Raw genomic sequence first — 16,150 nt, 5'->3', positions numbered from 1 at the left:
AGAGCAAGACTACGTTCACATGCCCCTATGAAACATATGCCTACCAACGAATGTCGTTTGGGTTATGTAACACACCCGAGTCATTCCAAAGGTGCATGATGTCCATTTTCTCTGACATGAAAGAATAAATTATGGAAGTTTTTATGGACGGCTTCTTGGTCTATGAAACGACCTTCAATCATTGTCCAGAAAATTTGGACAGAGTCTTGCAGAGATGCCAAGAGAAGGACCTGATCCTTTAGGAGAAATGTCTGTTCATGGTCCGTGAAGGCATCGTTCTAGGACACTTAGTCTCTGAGAGAGGGATAGAGGTGGATAAGGCGAAGATTGAAGTCATCGAACAACTTCTGCCCCCCATCAATGTCAAAGGAATCAGAAGCTTCTTTGGCCATGTCGGATTCTATCGAAGATTCATCGCGAACTTCTCCCAGATCGCTAGACCCCTCACAAGTCTCCTAGCCAAGGATGTTCCTTTCCAATTCACAGATGAGTGCCATAAAGCCTTTGACACTCTCAAAAAGGCACTCATCTCAGCTCCAATCATTCAACCCCCAGATTGGAAGCTCCCGTTCGAGATCATGTGTGATGCTAGTGACTATGCGGTGGGGGCCGTGCTTGGTCAGACCAAGGATAAGAATCATCACGCGATCGCGTACGCAAGCAAGACACTCACTAGAGCTCAGCTCAATTATGCCACAACAGAAAAAGAGCTCCTAGCAGTCGTCTTTGCTATCGACAAGTTTAGATCCTATCTAGTGGGTACCAAGGTCATCGTCTATATAGACCATGCCACACTCAAGTACCTCTTCACTAAGAAGGATGCTAAACCGAGGTTGATCAGATGGATTCTTCTACTCCAAGAGTTTGATTTGGAAATTAAAGATAAGAATGGAGTAGAGAATTCAGTGGCGAATCATTTATCGCGCATGACCAACACGAATACCCAAGACCCGCCGATAAATAACTTCCTATGGGATGATATGCTTCTCAAAGTAACAGCTTCGCACCCCTAGTATGCGAATATCGTGAACTTCATGGTTTCGGGTATATACCCCCAGGGGAAAGCAAAAAGAAGCTAGTTCAAGAGAGTAGACGCCACCTATGGGATGCACCATATCTATATCGAGTCTGTGCATATGGGTTACTCAGACGTTGTGTACCTGCGGCAGAAGGACAAAAGATCATAGAAAAATGCCATGCAGCACCATATGGAGGTCACTATGGTGTATTTCGCACTCAAGCGAAAATCTAGCAGAGCGGTTTTTATTGGCCATCTATGTATGAAGATACAAAAAACTTCATCCGAAGATGCCCAAACTGCCAGAGGCATGGAGGGATCACAGCTCGCAATTCAATGCCCTTGAACTACAATCTTCAAGTTGAACTTTTTGATGTCTGGGGTATTGATTACATGGGACCTTTTGTAAGATCCCAAGGATGCGAGTATATCTTGGTCGCCGTAGACTACGTCTCCAAATGGGTCGAAGCCATGCCATGCAGAGCCGCAAATGCAAAGCATGCTCGTAAGATGTTCCATGATATTATCTTTCCAATGTTTGGCACACCACGGATGGTAATCAGTGACAGAGGGTCACACTTCATTGACTCGGCCTTCCAGAACTTTATCAAGGAGCTAGGGACAAGGCACAACATCGCGACTCCGTACCACCCTCAGACCAGCGGTCAAGCAGAAACATCCAACAAACAAATCAAGAACATTCTACAAAAGACCGTGAATGAGATGGGGAGGGGATGGAAGCTGAAATTACCGGATGCACTTTGGGCATACTGTACAGCATACAAGACACCCATTGGAATGTCACCCTATCAGCTTGTCTACGGGAAAACTTGCCACTTACCCGTAGAGCTGGAGCATAGAGCGCACTGGGCTATCCGGAAGTGGAACATGGATCTTAAAATAGCCGGAGAGTACCGGAAGCGTCAGATCTCGGAACTGGAGGAATGGAGAGACAAAGCTTATCATAGTGCCTCGATCTACAAAGAAAGAACCAAGAGATGGCATGATAAGCGATTGAAGCCCTAGGAACTTCAATCCCGGAGACAAGGTATTGCTCTTTAACTCCAGGGTCAAGTTATTTGGTCACGGAAAGCTACGAAGCAAATGGCGAGGACCGTACCACGTCATCGACACATCGCCGCATGGAGCCATCACAATACAAGATGACGACGGTAACGCCTATAAGGTAAATGGTCAACGACTCAAGCTTTTCCTAGACCATAATAAAGCTCTTGATGAAGAGATAGACGTGATTGACTTAGTCGATCCCGTACTTATATCTAAAAAGAGCCATATAGGCCAAAAGGTAGGTGGGCCCGCTCTACCTCTCAAACACCTGACCCCACCTACTGACCCGCACAAGCTGGGGCCCACTAGGGCCCAGCCTGGGTCGGCCGACCCACCAGGTCGGCCGACCCACCAGGTCGGCCGACCCACCAGGTCGGCCGAACCTGGGCCAGTTCCAGTGAGGCCTAGCTTCGGTGCACGGCCTCCTTGACCCACCTAGAGTCCGACTCCGTGAGGGGCGACGGCGTTTTGCGATGAGAAAAGGAGTCTCGTACCCTTCTTCTTCTCTTCAGAAAACCAATGGCTGGCAAGGGAGATCCCAAAACCGTAGCCACCACGCCAGCCATGACTCATCTAGCGACTCCCCCAGTGATCAACACCCCAAACTCTACCACTGAAGCGACGATGGAAGAGGCGGTGACCTTCGTGCAGCCCCTGGCCATGGTCCCAGCCGAGGGGAGCAGCGGAGGACCGGTGGGCACCACCCTACGATCGGCCGACCTGCCTGGTCAGCCGACTAGGGGGCGAAACATCTAGCGCCCCCGCTCCGCTGCACGCTCCCCCTCGCTTCTCAAGATCGCAAGATCCAGGGCACGCGCGCATAGCCCTTATGGAAGGCCATCCAAAGAAGCTCCGATCCCATCGAGGCCGATCGTACAGGAGCTCTTCAAAGATGGAGTGGCAACAGGATCACCAGTGCCACCTCAGATTGCGCGGGTTGCTCCTGTGCCATAGAAGAGCACTCCAGAGTCTGCACAGGGGGCGACCCCGACACGGACTTTGGACACTCAGAGGAGGAGCGCAGCCGCCAGTTCATCGCCAAAGAAGACCAGATCTCAGTCGTCGCCTGCAAAGCCTAAGGACGACATGACTTCAGTGGGATACACCATCGCCGACCTCACCGTGATGGTCTAGAAGCTACGTCTGGAGAATAGGCGTCTCAAGGACCAGCTTGCGGAGAGGAAGATCGAGGTGGAGGAGCTTCGGGACGACCTCTGTCTTCTACGTAGAGGGTTGAGCGCTAAGTTGAAGCGCTTGTTTGAGGCTACGGGTCACAAAGACCTCTATTAGGAGTCACCTCCTAAGAAGGGTCGTTATCATAGGTTTAGTTTGGGCACTAGTCTTAGTCGTTTCATTTAGGTTTAGGTCAGTTTAGTTGCGCCCTAGTTTTTATTTATTCAGGATTGTGAACTTTGGCTCCCTGGTGTTAATGCCAGCAGAGCCCCATTATCTTTCATATTTGGTTTGTTTTGTCTATGATCGATGAGCAGGTCGAAAACAAGTGTGGGGGGGAGATTCCATGACGCTACACATCCACGATCACATTCACATGTCACGTGCACCTCCCGCTCCAACTCCCGAGTTTGCATTACCTCACTTGTTTCCTCCTTTTAGCGTTTCTAAACATGAGCATATCTTTTGAAATTCTTGAACCTGTTTAAGAAATATGCTAATAAGAGTTCTTGATAGATGCCCTACATAAATGTTTTTCATGCTACACTTAAGTTTGTGAACCATATCTTATAAGACCCCATGATGCTTAGTTGTTGACTAATGTGATATGTATGGTTTAAAGTTGTTCGTCTCTCTCATGTTGGCCAGTCTGGGAATTTTATTTATAAAAACAAAACTGAGTTCATGGTCTTATCTCTTTATCCACCATCCTACCAGAGCCATATGTTACCTTCCACTTAAAAAAAACCCATGCTATGTCTCTTGGCTACGTGTTGAGCTTGATCAAATTTTGTGACCCATCATGGTTTTACTTTGTTTACGCTCTTGATTAAAGGTTATTTGTTTAGATGAACCTCATGCTCCTTAATTATTGTCTGACAATAGTATTCAAAAAAAGCGAGAGAGAGAGAGAGAGAGAGAAAGAGAGATAAAAAGATGGCATGTCAAAGAAGCATGACCCAAAAAAAGAGAGAAAAAAGATGGCATGCCAAAGAAGCATGACCCAGCAAATAAAGTCAGACATGAAAAGGAGCATGTATTTATCTATGCACTAACCTAATCAGTTCATAAATATGAGTATCAACCTGTGGATCCAATTTTTGACCTTGCAACAGATTTGAGTCAAGTAGATGCCATTCTACCTCATCCATCGAAACTCCACATATACCATCAGAGCCGGTGAGGTAAAATAGGGGATAAGTGCTGGTAAGAAGCAATGAGTGATTCTGAGAGACCCATGGAAGAGAGTAAGACCATGAACATCTTTTTCTGTAAAAATTATTTCAAAAATCCCCAAGTCTGGCAGCATGACAGGATGACACTTGAAGCCAAGATCATTCCGTTCTTCAACAACTCAAGATATCATGGTAGACATATTCAAGTTCACAAGCAAGAGCAAGGTATGGAATAACTTTTGTGTAGGATATTCTATCAGGAAGCTACCGCTTCACCTCAATCCTGACCTTTACTCGGGACGAGCAAAGGGCCAAGTGTGGGGGATCTTGTTGACGGTCACTAACGACCAATTTTGACCGTCAACGCCTGCACAAAAAGGAACCAAAATGTGGAACAAATGCTAGGATAGATTTATTTACTAACGAATTCCACAGATGATGATCTAAAATGTGTGCAGGTGATTTTAAGCTAATTTTGCAGCATAATGGTAAGGAATGGTCCAGGACACGATGTTCCGGTGAATCAGGATGCGACACGTGTCAGAATATGGAGTAGAGAGCCCACCAGAGCAAGAAACCGACATGATAAAAGTCAATACCCGTGCCAATGATAAGTGGGCCCAGGAAGTGACCCACAGACCAAAATTCAAGGTCGGTGGGCCCACTGAGGGCTCGGCCGACCAGGCAGGCCGACCGACCTGCCCGTGGGCCCCACCGCCTTCAGGTTCCACGTGGAGGTCTCCCATTGGTTGCTTATGGCGGTTTGATGAGGCTCAGCTGCAGCTCACCCCGTGGCTCCCTCCTATAAATACAAAGGGGGGGTAGAGAAATGGAGGACAGACACAACACACCCTCTCATCTCACCCTTCTCCCTTGGAGCTTAGGTAGACTAGGAGGTGTAGAAGAAGAGGAGGAGAGTGAGGAGGAGTCGGGGGAAGTGCCGGGTCTGTCGGCACTCTTCTCCGCCTGTACCTCGACGCATGCTTATTCGGATGTAAGTATTCGAGACTTTCTTTGTTTGTTTATTTATAATTAGAGTTTAGATTCCAAGTTATCATATCTGCCTTATATTAGTTGATGTGTATGCTAGCGAGTAGCATTTGATCTTAGCTTAAGACCCTGGATAGAAAAGAGTAGTCTTGGCCAGGGCTAAGGTTAGTAGGGAAAGGCGTAGACGTGGTGTCTTGGATGGACTATACCACTCAGTTGTCTGATAGTCCCATGGTTTGTAGAGGTAGCCGGCAGGTGGTAACAGCCCTGTTCGAGCCCTAGTAATCCTCCACGTTCGGATATTGGATAGAGCTCTATTACTGGAGCTATCGGCTTGTATAAGCCGGTCGAAACAGGTAGCTCGAAGTATAACGGTGACGTGATCTCTTCTTCTAGGCATAGATTCTAGATATAGAAAGTCCTCTCTTCTGTCTTCTCCACACTGGTGTGTGTGTCCTTGGATGAGCCTGAACCCATAGATAGTGTACTCATGTTTCTCAGTGGATACGATACCCTGGAATACTCTTGGGTGAAAGCTACAGCGGTATCCGTGCACTTGAGGATTTTATTCGTGACGTTGCAAAATACCAACACTAGCATATACTAAACCAAGTATAATACTAGAGATAGGAACCATAAATGCTTACTGAGCACTGAAGAATGTAGCAGCATCCGTAGAGGTACAAACTGGGAGAAGAGTACCAACACCCCGACACTTCTCCTGAACTATCTCTCACTCTCGTAGAGATACCAATTGGAGAAGAGCACCGATGACCGGCGCCCCTCCTTAGTATCTCTACCCCTAACCCTCTCTAAAGATAAGGTAAGCAAGGCTCTAAGCCTCTCTTCAGAGAGTTGATCACTTGATGGATGTGTTCTCCATTTAGAGCCCCCTCTACTATTTATAGAAGGGAACCATGGGGTCTTCAGCTGCGAGATGGAGCCCAAGTGTGGCAGAACCACCTTAATTATCCCGGCTCAAGTGTGCTGGCCATCACCATAAAGGCAACACCGACTCAAACGCACTTCAAACGGAACAATTCCTGGTCTGTCGGGTAACGTCCCGATACAACCACCGGTTCTAGGATCGAACAAGCATACCCTGCACAAAGGCGAGTCCAGAGATATCACAACCATACATTTTACAACACAGGCATAATATTTATTACATCAAGTTCAAAGTACTTAAAACAGATCCAAACTTAGCAAAACATTATACAAGACATAAGTTTCATGTTCAGAGTTTAAGCAGCGGAAAGAAAACTCAACGGCTACAACACGTCGCAAAAGGACACCAAGCTAGCCCAAGCAAGGTATCACACATCGGGGTCATTGCCGGCCGAAGACGGATCCCATTCTACGGACCAGCCAGGAGGCAAAGAGCAGGGCCAAGACCGACTAGCGATCTGGTCCTCAAAACTGATACCTGAAAAAGTTTTCAACAGCAAGGCTGAGTATTCTAATACTCAGCAAGACTTAACCGTCAACGGATATACTTAGTCCACCTAGCTAGACTATGCAGGATTTTGTAAGGCTCTGGTTTCCTTTTGCTGAAAAGCAATAAAGAGTAGGTCCTTACTTTACATTTCAGCTTTCCATATTCTAGTTGATTAACCATTCTATGTAAGCAACTAATCCTATCCAACCATGGTAGAACTTTAGTCAAACATCAAGATTGATCATAATAATGTTGCTCTTATTACTCTGTGTGGCAAAGGGATCAAGCAATCCCAAACCGTGAGACGCGGACGATTCGAATCGAATTTGTTAACCTGGCCAGGCAGACCTAACACACACAGTTTGGAACACCGTCGGGTCGTTCCCAAACAACCGTTTACCTTTCATTCCGACCTGTGGACAGGGTCACTCTCCCCGACTACAGGGCACCAACCTCATCCCTGCACCCGTGGTGTTGCGCAACATAAACATAAATAAAACCTATCTCTATGAGAGAGTGAAAGGTATATCCACTCCCCGGTCCGATCGGCTACTAGGCTTACCGCGTACCATATTTACGGCATGTGGCTAGTACGTTCAAAAACTTAACCACCGCTACCACACACCGCGACCTTAGCAGAATTTATCAACACAGACGGGGTCTCACCCAAGGTCATGATATCGATCACGACCCCGTCCGTCGTCCTTATATTGATAGCAGAAAGTAGACAAGCAATTCCTATAGAGCTCGCGAGTGACAGGCAATCACTCGACTTTTACCGGTCCTATAAGCTTAGCAATTATTCGAACTCAGGTCTAGTGTTCGGTACATAGGTTCCTAAGATCATGCATCTAGGGTTTCAATTCAAATCCTAAGAACTGTAAATGCACAAGTAAGTAATGACGATAAATTGTAATAATTTGAAATACTGGGTTATGTCCGGGGTTTGCCTTCTCGGTAGTCGCTAACTAGATCAACCTTGGGCTCTTCCGAACTTCGGTCCGGGGCTTCAGTTAGTACAGCAGCGTTCACCTGGGCTTCTGGATCACCTTCTTCGGACTCCGGGATCAACTCGTACATCCCGTTCGCTAAAATAGTCGTATCTATATGTGATGCAAGAACAGTATTATAAACATACACATGAGGTGAAGACACTGTAGTCTAACAATTAGCAAACAAACTTAACACATGGGCACTCATTTATGGAGTAGTTAATTAACATCTCTTACTCCACAAAACAACATGATCAACTTCACAAAAGAACTACACTATCTTCATAAAGCAAGTGGTAGTTGTTTCCTATAGCAAATAAAACATGGTTTGCTAATAAATCAACAACTCATCACTCAAACAGTAAGAAATTTAGAAAACATTTCTCTAAACAGAAGGTATACATAGTAATTACTCCTTAAAAATTCATACCATTTCATGCAGCCATTTAATCAGGATAAAACATTTACTCAGACAACACCTAGAAAAATATTGAATTCTACAGAACAAACGACAATACTTATGAAGCTCAAAATTTTTCAGCACATGACTCATATTCTTAAGAACGTTCCGTAAATTTTTCAGAATTTATTTAGACATAAAACTTAAGTAATAATTTTGACAAAATTAAACCACATATGGTACAACTAATTAGTACAGGGAGTTCTATAATGTTTCTGGTTCTAAACTTTTAAAGCCATGAATATATGACAAAAATAGAGTTCTACGAAAATTCTCATAATTTTATAAGCAATGAAACTATTTATCACAATTAAAGCCTAATTAAGAAGCATTAAATCAAACAAATAGTTAAACAGATCGAAAATTTTCCAAACTCGGGCAACAACAAGGTTTTAGTAACATGTGATTATAGAAAAAGTTTCACACACAAAAGTTGATTATTTCTAACAGTACAAATAAATTAGAAAAACTAGTAGATTTAAGAATCTTGAAACTTTGACCTAGCTAATGATGTCAAAAAGGTTTCAAATTTTTACCAGATGCTAACAACACTGCAAGACACATCCTAGCCAAAAACCACATAAAGTCTATATATTCTATTCTTTTTCTTGGATTAAAATACAGACCAAAACTGAAGATGTGAATGTAACAAACTTTGTAGACGTTGTAACAAGGATTCCAAAACATTTAGATTTGCATTTTTCTAATTTTTCTACGAATTTATAAGAATTTTCAAAGTTCACTGATTTGAATTTTAGAAACAAAAAAAAAGTGCTGGAAACTAGCAAATAGGCCCTTAGAACTTTTTGATTCCTAGCAGATATGCCCCTGGCTCGTCGAAAGAGAAGACAGGGAGGGGATTCGGCCGTGTTCCGGCCAGGGGACTCACCAGCGGCGAACTAGAGGTGGCTAGGGAGCTCGTGGGTTTGGTGAGGTCCGGGACGGTTGATTGGGGTATTCCCCATGGCGAGGTGCGGCGGCGGCTCGAACTGCTCGCCGGCGACCGTGCTGCAGCGGCGGATTGGGGGTGTGGAGGGGCCTGGGAGCTGCGCGAGGCTAGGGCGGAGCCCAAGGCGAAGTCAGAGCAGGCGGAGGAGGTCTGGAGGGGCAGTCCCGCGGCGGCGTCGAGCTCACCGGAGTTGCGGAGGAGGGCGGTGGTGCTCCAGGGCTTCTGGGCAGGGAACGGGCGAAAGGGCAAGGGGAAAAAGGATGCGGGGCTCCTCTAGGAGCTGGGGCGCACATGAGTTGGGGTGCTGGGGCTCTGCGCTGCGCTGGCCACGGCGGCGGCGAGGTGGCGGCCGCAGAGCTCGCTGGGGCGACGTGGCGAGGGGAGGAGGGGTATAGCGCGAGGGGAAGTGGGTCTAGAGGCTACGGAGGTGCCACATGAGGCGGCGGGCGAAGCAGGAGGTGGCCTGCGGCCTCCCTCCGCGGCGAGCGGCGGCGCTGAAGCAAAGAGGGAGAGAGGTGGAAGAAAGAGTTTGGACCTCTTTGCAAAATCCAAAAATTTCAGGGGTCCCACTGTAAACCAAAAATAACTTCTAAGCTAGGGCTCAAATGAAAAAGTGCCCAACATGAAAGTTGTTCAACTTTTCAAGATCTACAACTTTGATGTTGTGCAAAAATTGATTTGGCCAAAGGTTAAAGAGTTATTTTGAAAACAAAGGAAGGATTTTGAATTTAATGGACTTTTGTCTTTTCCATTGCAAATTCACCTCAAATTCAGACTTAAGAGTAAAATTTTCTGCCATGTAATGATTACACTGAATTGTTCAAATAAACCCTCCACAAAAGCAATATTTGCTCTCCCTATTCAAATTAAACTATAGAAAGGACCTTACATTAAATCATAATTACACATTTGACCTTATATTTTTGCAATAAGGTCCTTGATCAAGTAAAATAAGCACATGATGCATAAAATAAATGAAATTCTACTGTGCAGACACCTAGGGTGTCACACCAAGCCTTCCAGAACAGACTTCAGCATCCAATGGGGAGACGACACTTCAAAGATGGGGGCTAGAGGCGCCAGCCTTTGGTCGACCGATCAAAAATGGTGGCAAAACGGCCCCAATTTCGTCCAAGAGGCTGCTTGGTGGGTCCCCATGTCGGTTCCTGGGAAATGGGCCCTTCTTAAGTCGGTTTGCTTATTCAAAAAAATTTCCCAGTACAAGATGTTGCCCCATATCTGTACTGTGCCTCTAAGTAATACAATATATCTTTTCAAAAAAAAAGTACAAGCTGTTGAACATTGCTATGTAGCTATTTTTGTGACCTCTCAAATTCAAACTCTTTCTCATAGAATTAGAATTCCAAGCTTCAAATTTGAGTGTCTTTTATCTAAATCTACTATTTGACATTCTTGAGAGAGTTTGGTGTGTGGCAGAACCACCTGAATTATCCCGTCTCAATTAATTAGAATAAAACAGTTATTCAGACTACACCTAGAGCAAGATCAATATCTACAAAACAAGCTACAACACTTATGAAGCTCAAAATTTTTCAGAACATGTTTCACATGACTATGAACACCTCATAAATTTTTTAGAATTTATCTAGGTAAAAACTGAAGTAATAATTTTGACAAAATTAAACCACATATGATAAAACTAATTAGTACAGAAAGTTCTATAGAGATTCTGGATCCTAAATTTTACAGACATGAACACCCGACCAGCAGAGTGTTCTAAAAAAATTATCAGAATTTTCTAAGGAAGGGAACTATTTACCACAATTAAAGCCTACTTAATCATCATTAAATCAAAGAAATAGTTAAACAGATCAAAAATTTCCCAAACTTGGGCAACAGCAAATTTCCCAAACTTGGGCAACAGCAAATTTCCCAAACCCCGCCATGTTGATCTGGAATGAAAAATTCTGGCTCGTAGGAGTGAAGTCCGACAACTCTACCATGTTAACTTGTGGGAAGGGCTTCATGTCGATCTTCATCGTGTGTTGAGCCAGAATTAATCGGCCTTGCTTGATAGCCAATTGGATCTGACGACGCAGCTCCTTGCATTCACCCGTGGCATGAGTGAACGAGTGGTGCCATTTACAGTACAGCCTTCCCTGCAGCTCCTGTGCCGTCGGTAGCTTGTGATTCTCTAGGAGCTTCAGCTGTTTTTCTTTGAGGAGCAGATCAAATATCTGCTCTGCTTTGGTCACGTCGAAGTCGAAGCCCTTCACAAGCCCCTGCTGTTTGACCCACTTGCATGGGACAGGGTTTGCCCCCCGAGTCCACTCTGCCATGGCCACTTCTTGCTCCTCGCCAGAGTCATCAGATTCATCCGCCTGGGCCATGTTTACATGGCGCTTGAACTTGTCCTGGTACAGCTCAGGATGATAAATCTCATATGCCGTAAGCTTCTGCACCATGTGTGCCAGAGAGGTGAATTCCAACTGAAAAGCCAGATCCTTGATCGGCTTAGCGAGTCCCAGAACAGCCAAATCGACTACCTCCTTCTCTGTGATGCGCGATGAGTAGCATCGGTTCTTGACTTCTCTGAAGCGCTGTATATATTCCGACACAGTCTCTCCTCGCTTCTGCCAGACTTGTGCGAGGTCGGCAATTCCAGCTTTAGCAGCCTCTGAGTGGTACTGGGTATGCAACTGATCTTCCAGCTGCCTCCAAGTTCGAATAGAATCTGGAGCCAATGACGCGTACCATCCAAAAGCTGGGCCTGTAAGGGATTGGCCGAAGAACCAGACCCTCAACGGATCCGACACTAAGATCATCCCAAGTTGCGTTAAGTATCGGCTCACATGCTCGATGGAGCTGGCTCCTTCTGACCCGTTGAATTTGGTGAACTCAGGAAGCCGATACTTGGGTGGCAACGGGATCAAATCGTAGTCGCTTGGATACGGCTTGGAATAGCCAATCACCTTTCTCTTGGGCAGGATGCCAAACTGATCCCTCAGTATTGCACTGACCTGCTCAACACTAAGAACTCTTGGGGCCGATGGCTCAGCACTCGGCCTAGTAGCGTACTTTGCCAACCATGCTTGTTTCTCCGCGTCTGCTCCAGAAGCTCCTGGGTTTACCATCTGCACCGAGCGTGTTGGATTAACACTGTCAGGGATGTAGGTGCACGTGTAACCGTGCGGGATCTCCTTGGGTGGCTCGGTGAGGAATTGGCCTTCTCCAGGATCACCGCCGATCTTGTGGACGACGTAGATCGGCGAATTTTGTGGTTTCGGAGCAGCAAATGAGAATGGCAATAGCGGCCTAGAATGCAGTGCAGCTTCCTCTGTGTGACTCCCCAGGGTTGGTCCCGATGGAGAGTACTGGTTCTTGATTATCTCCTGGATGCTGCGATGTGCCACGCGCTCGAGCTCGTTCATCAGGCTCTGAGAGTGCCGATGAAGCGTATGGGCCACCATGTAGTTCATCTCCTGACGCAGGGCCCTGGTGCGCTCCTCTGATGGTACAGACAAATCTACGTTGTCGAGAGCACCTTCAGGTGAGAACCCCTTCCACTTAATGCCATGGTTGCGGGTCCTCTCAAAAGAGCCGATGAGATCGGCTTCCAACAGAGCTTTGATCTCATCATACTTCTTCTTGTGTTCAGGAGGGAGTTCTTCATACGTGATGGCTTGGGAGCGGGTTCTTGATCTTGAGCTCCAGACATTGTTGTAGTGGACGTTGTTGCCGAGAAGGGTCCCACCGGGCGTGCCAGAATGTGTTGTCGGTCGAAACCCACCGGCGAGCAGCGACAGGCAACACGAAGAGCTGGGAGGTTGCCGGGGTGCTGGCAGGCACTGCTCCCTCGTCGAGGGCCCACAATTCCAGCACGCGCCGCGGCTTGTGAAGACGCAGGGCGTGCCACTTGACCTATACCCGATCAGGAAGGTGCGAACATGCTTGCAACGATCTGCCTGCATACACAAACACGTGGAAACGTAAGTCCGAGCCGTGGTCGGCTCCCCGGGACGACTCTTGCATCGGCTTTAAAGAGCCGATCGAGTCTCGGTGTCAGATTAGATCTGTATCTATCCGGATGTGATAAATAAAGCAAATAACTGTAAAGCTGCTTCAATTAAATCTAATTAATCTAATCCACGATGGTAAAAGCTTCACTGTTACATCGGAACATCCTACACGTGACTGGGCCTAATGAATGTAACAGATGACTAAACCATAACCCAAAACATAGGCCTAAGAACTAGCAAGAGCCGATTCCCGGAACAATCCCCATCAAGGCTAAGATAAAGCATCTACTACATCATCGGATCGTCCAACCCATTTGCAAGGCATAACCTAGCAGATATTATGCCAACTCTTATGATAAGAGCAAACCATAACAGATTAGATCTACTAGACATAAAAGAAGCAGGGTGTTGCCTTTACGCAGCTAACTCTATGTGACAAGAGCTAGTATAAGATGATAACATGATCGCGTAAAGACAACATGATATTCGTAGATGATAAGCAACAAAGCACAACAGATCTACTAAAAGCCATGCTACGAACATCAAGATAACTAGCATTACTCGCCATCAAAAATGCTTCAGTACGAGTAATACCAAGGTAAAAGCAAGAACAATACTGCCCTGATCGCAAGAAGCGATCAGGGCAGCATGGCGCTTACTTGGATGAAACCCTAAGATTAGGGGTGGCGATGCACCGAGAGTTGTTGTTTGCGAGACGTGATGACGTTCTTCTTTTCATGAATAACATAGGGTACATATTTATAGTCCGGAGACTTGGGAAACAATCTAAACTAATCTTGTCCCGATCGGACTCTATCTTTAATCTTAAACTAAATCTAAGGATACATGGCCCATGTGGCCCAAATGCTCACGCAGGAGCCGATTTACAAGCCTTCTTAACCTTCTGCTTTAAACCCATCTTGCTTTCGGCCCATAAATTAATCCTGTTAATTTATGGCGAAAACAGATACATGAAAGACATCATGAATGGCGGCCAACTGAGAAGGAAGACGAATCCGGAAAGCAACTGGTCCACAAGTTTCGATGATTTCAAATGGTCTGATGTATCGGGGTGCCAATTTCCCTTTTATGCCAAAACGTTGAACACCTTTAGTAGGAGATGCTCGCAGATATACGAAATCCCCTACCTTGAATTGTAAAGGATCTCTTCTTTTGTTTGCATAATTTTTCTATCTTGATTGGGCTACTTTAAGATTAGCCTGGATAACTTTGACTTTCTTTTCTGCCTCAGTAACTAGATCTGGCCCAAATATTTTGCGTTCTCTAGCTTGTGACCAACTCAAAGGAGTTCGACACCTTCGACCGTATAACGCTTCAAATGGTGCCATTTGCAAGTTGGATTGATAACTATTATTATATGAGAACTCTGCCAGTGCTAGGCACTTATCCCAGTTCTTGCCATATTGAATAGCACATGCCCTCAACATATCTTCAAGGATTTGATTGATTCATTCGGTTTGCCCATCTGTTTGTGGATGATAAGCTGAACTACGAATCAATTTAGTTCCAAGGGATTCTTGCAATTGCTCCTAGAAACGTGCAATAAACTGAGCCCCATGATCAGAAATGATCGTCTTTGGAACTCCATGCAGACGGATAATCTGGTCGAGATATATCTCTGCATACTTCTTGGCAGAATAAGTTGTATGCACCGGAATAAAATGAGCGGTTTTGGTGAGTCTATCAACGATTACCCAAATAGAATCATGTTTCTGCGAAGTGTTGGGTAAGCCAACGATAAAATCCATACTGATGTCCTCCCATTTCCAGGATAGAATGGGTAAAGGTTGGAGAGTACCAGCTACTTTCAAGTGACTAGCTTTAACTCTTTGACAGACATCACACTCAGAAACATATTTGGCGATCTCTCTTTTCATCCGAGTCCACCAGAAATTCTGCTTAAGATCCTGGTACATCTTGGTACTACCGGGATGAATAGAAAACTTCGATAGATGTGCTTCATCAAGGATTTGTTTTCTAAGCTGGTGATCCTTGGGTACAACAAGACGAAATTCAAACCACAAAACTCCTTTATGATCCACACGGAAACACTTGTACTTTGCTTCTCCTTGGGATAGCTTTTCCTTGATGATTTTGATACCTTCATCATGTAATTGTGCCATGATGATGCTATCATGAAGTGTAGCTTGACAGCTATATGGTTCAGACTTCCTTGAGGTACCATTTCTATATTTAGTTTCATCGTTTCCTGGCATAGAGTTTTGTTGAATGGCTCTACAAATAGACAATGGCATTGTGACTTGCGGCTGAGTGCATCCGCAACCACATTAGCCTTTCCTGGATGATAGTGCACTTCTAGATCATAGTCTTTTATCAGTTCTAGCCAGCGTCTCTGCCTCATGTTGAGATCAGCTTGGGTGAAGATATACTTGAGACTCTTATGGTCAGTGTAAATGTTACAACGAGTTCCCATAAGATGATGTCTCCAGAGCTTAAGAGCATGAATGACAGCTACTAACTCCAGATCATGTGTTGGATAGTTCTTCTCATGATTCCAGAGAGCTCTTGATGCATACGCGATCACCCGGTTGTCTTGCATAAGTACACAACCAAGTCCCGTACCAGAAGCATCACAATAGACATCAAAATGTTTGGTACTGTCCGGTGTAGCCAGCACTGGAGCAGTAGTCAATCGTGCTTTGAGAGTTTGAAAGGCTTCTTCACATTTATCATCCCAAACAAATTTCACTCCTTTTTTTAATAACTCCGTCATAGGTTTGGCTATTCTGGAGAAATCAGGAATGAATCGACGATAGTATCCAGCAAACCGAGAAAACTGCGAATCTGATAGACTGATGTAGGAGGTTCCCAATCCATCACTTCTTGCACTTTAGTTGGGTCAACCGATATACCTTCACTGGAGAT

The sequence above is a fragment of the Panicum virgatum genome, chromosome 4K, assembly GCF_016808335.1.
Source record: "Panicum virgatum strain AP13 chromosome 4K, P.virgatum_v5, whole genome shotgun sequence".
Classification (NCBI taxonomy): Eukaryota; Viridiplantae; Streptophyta; class Magnoliopsida; order Poales; family Poaceae; genus Panicum; species Panicum virgatum.
Note: the sequence above shows the minus strand (reverse complement) of the source record.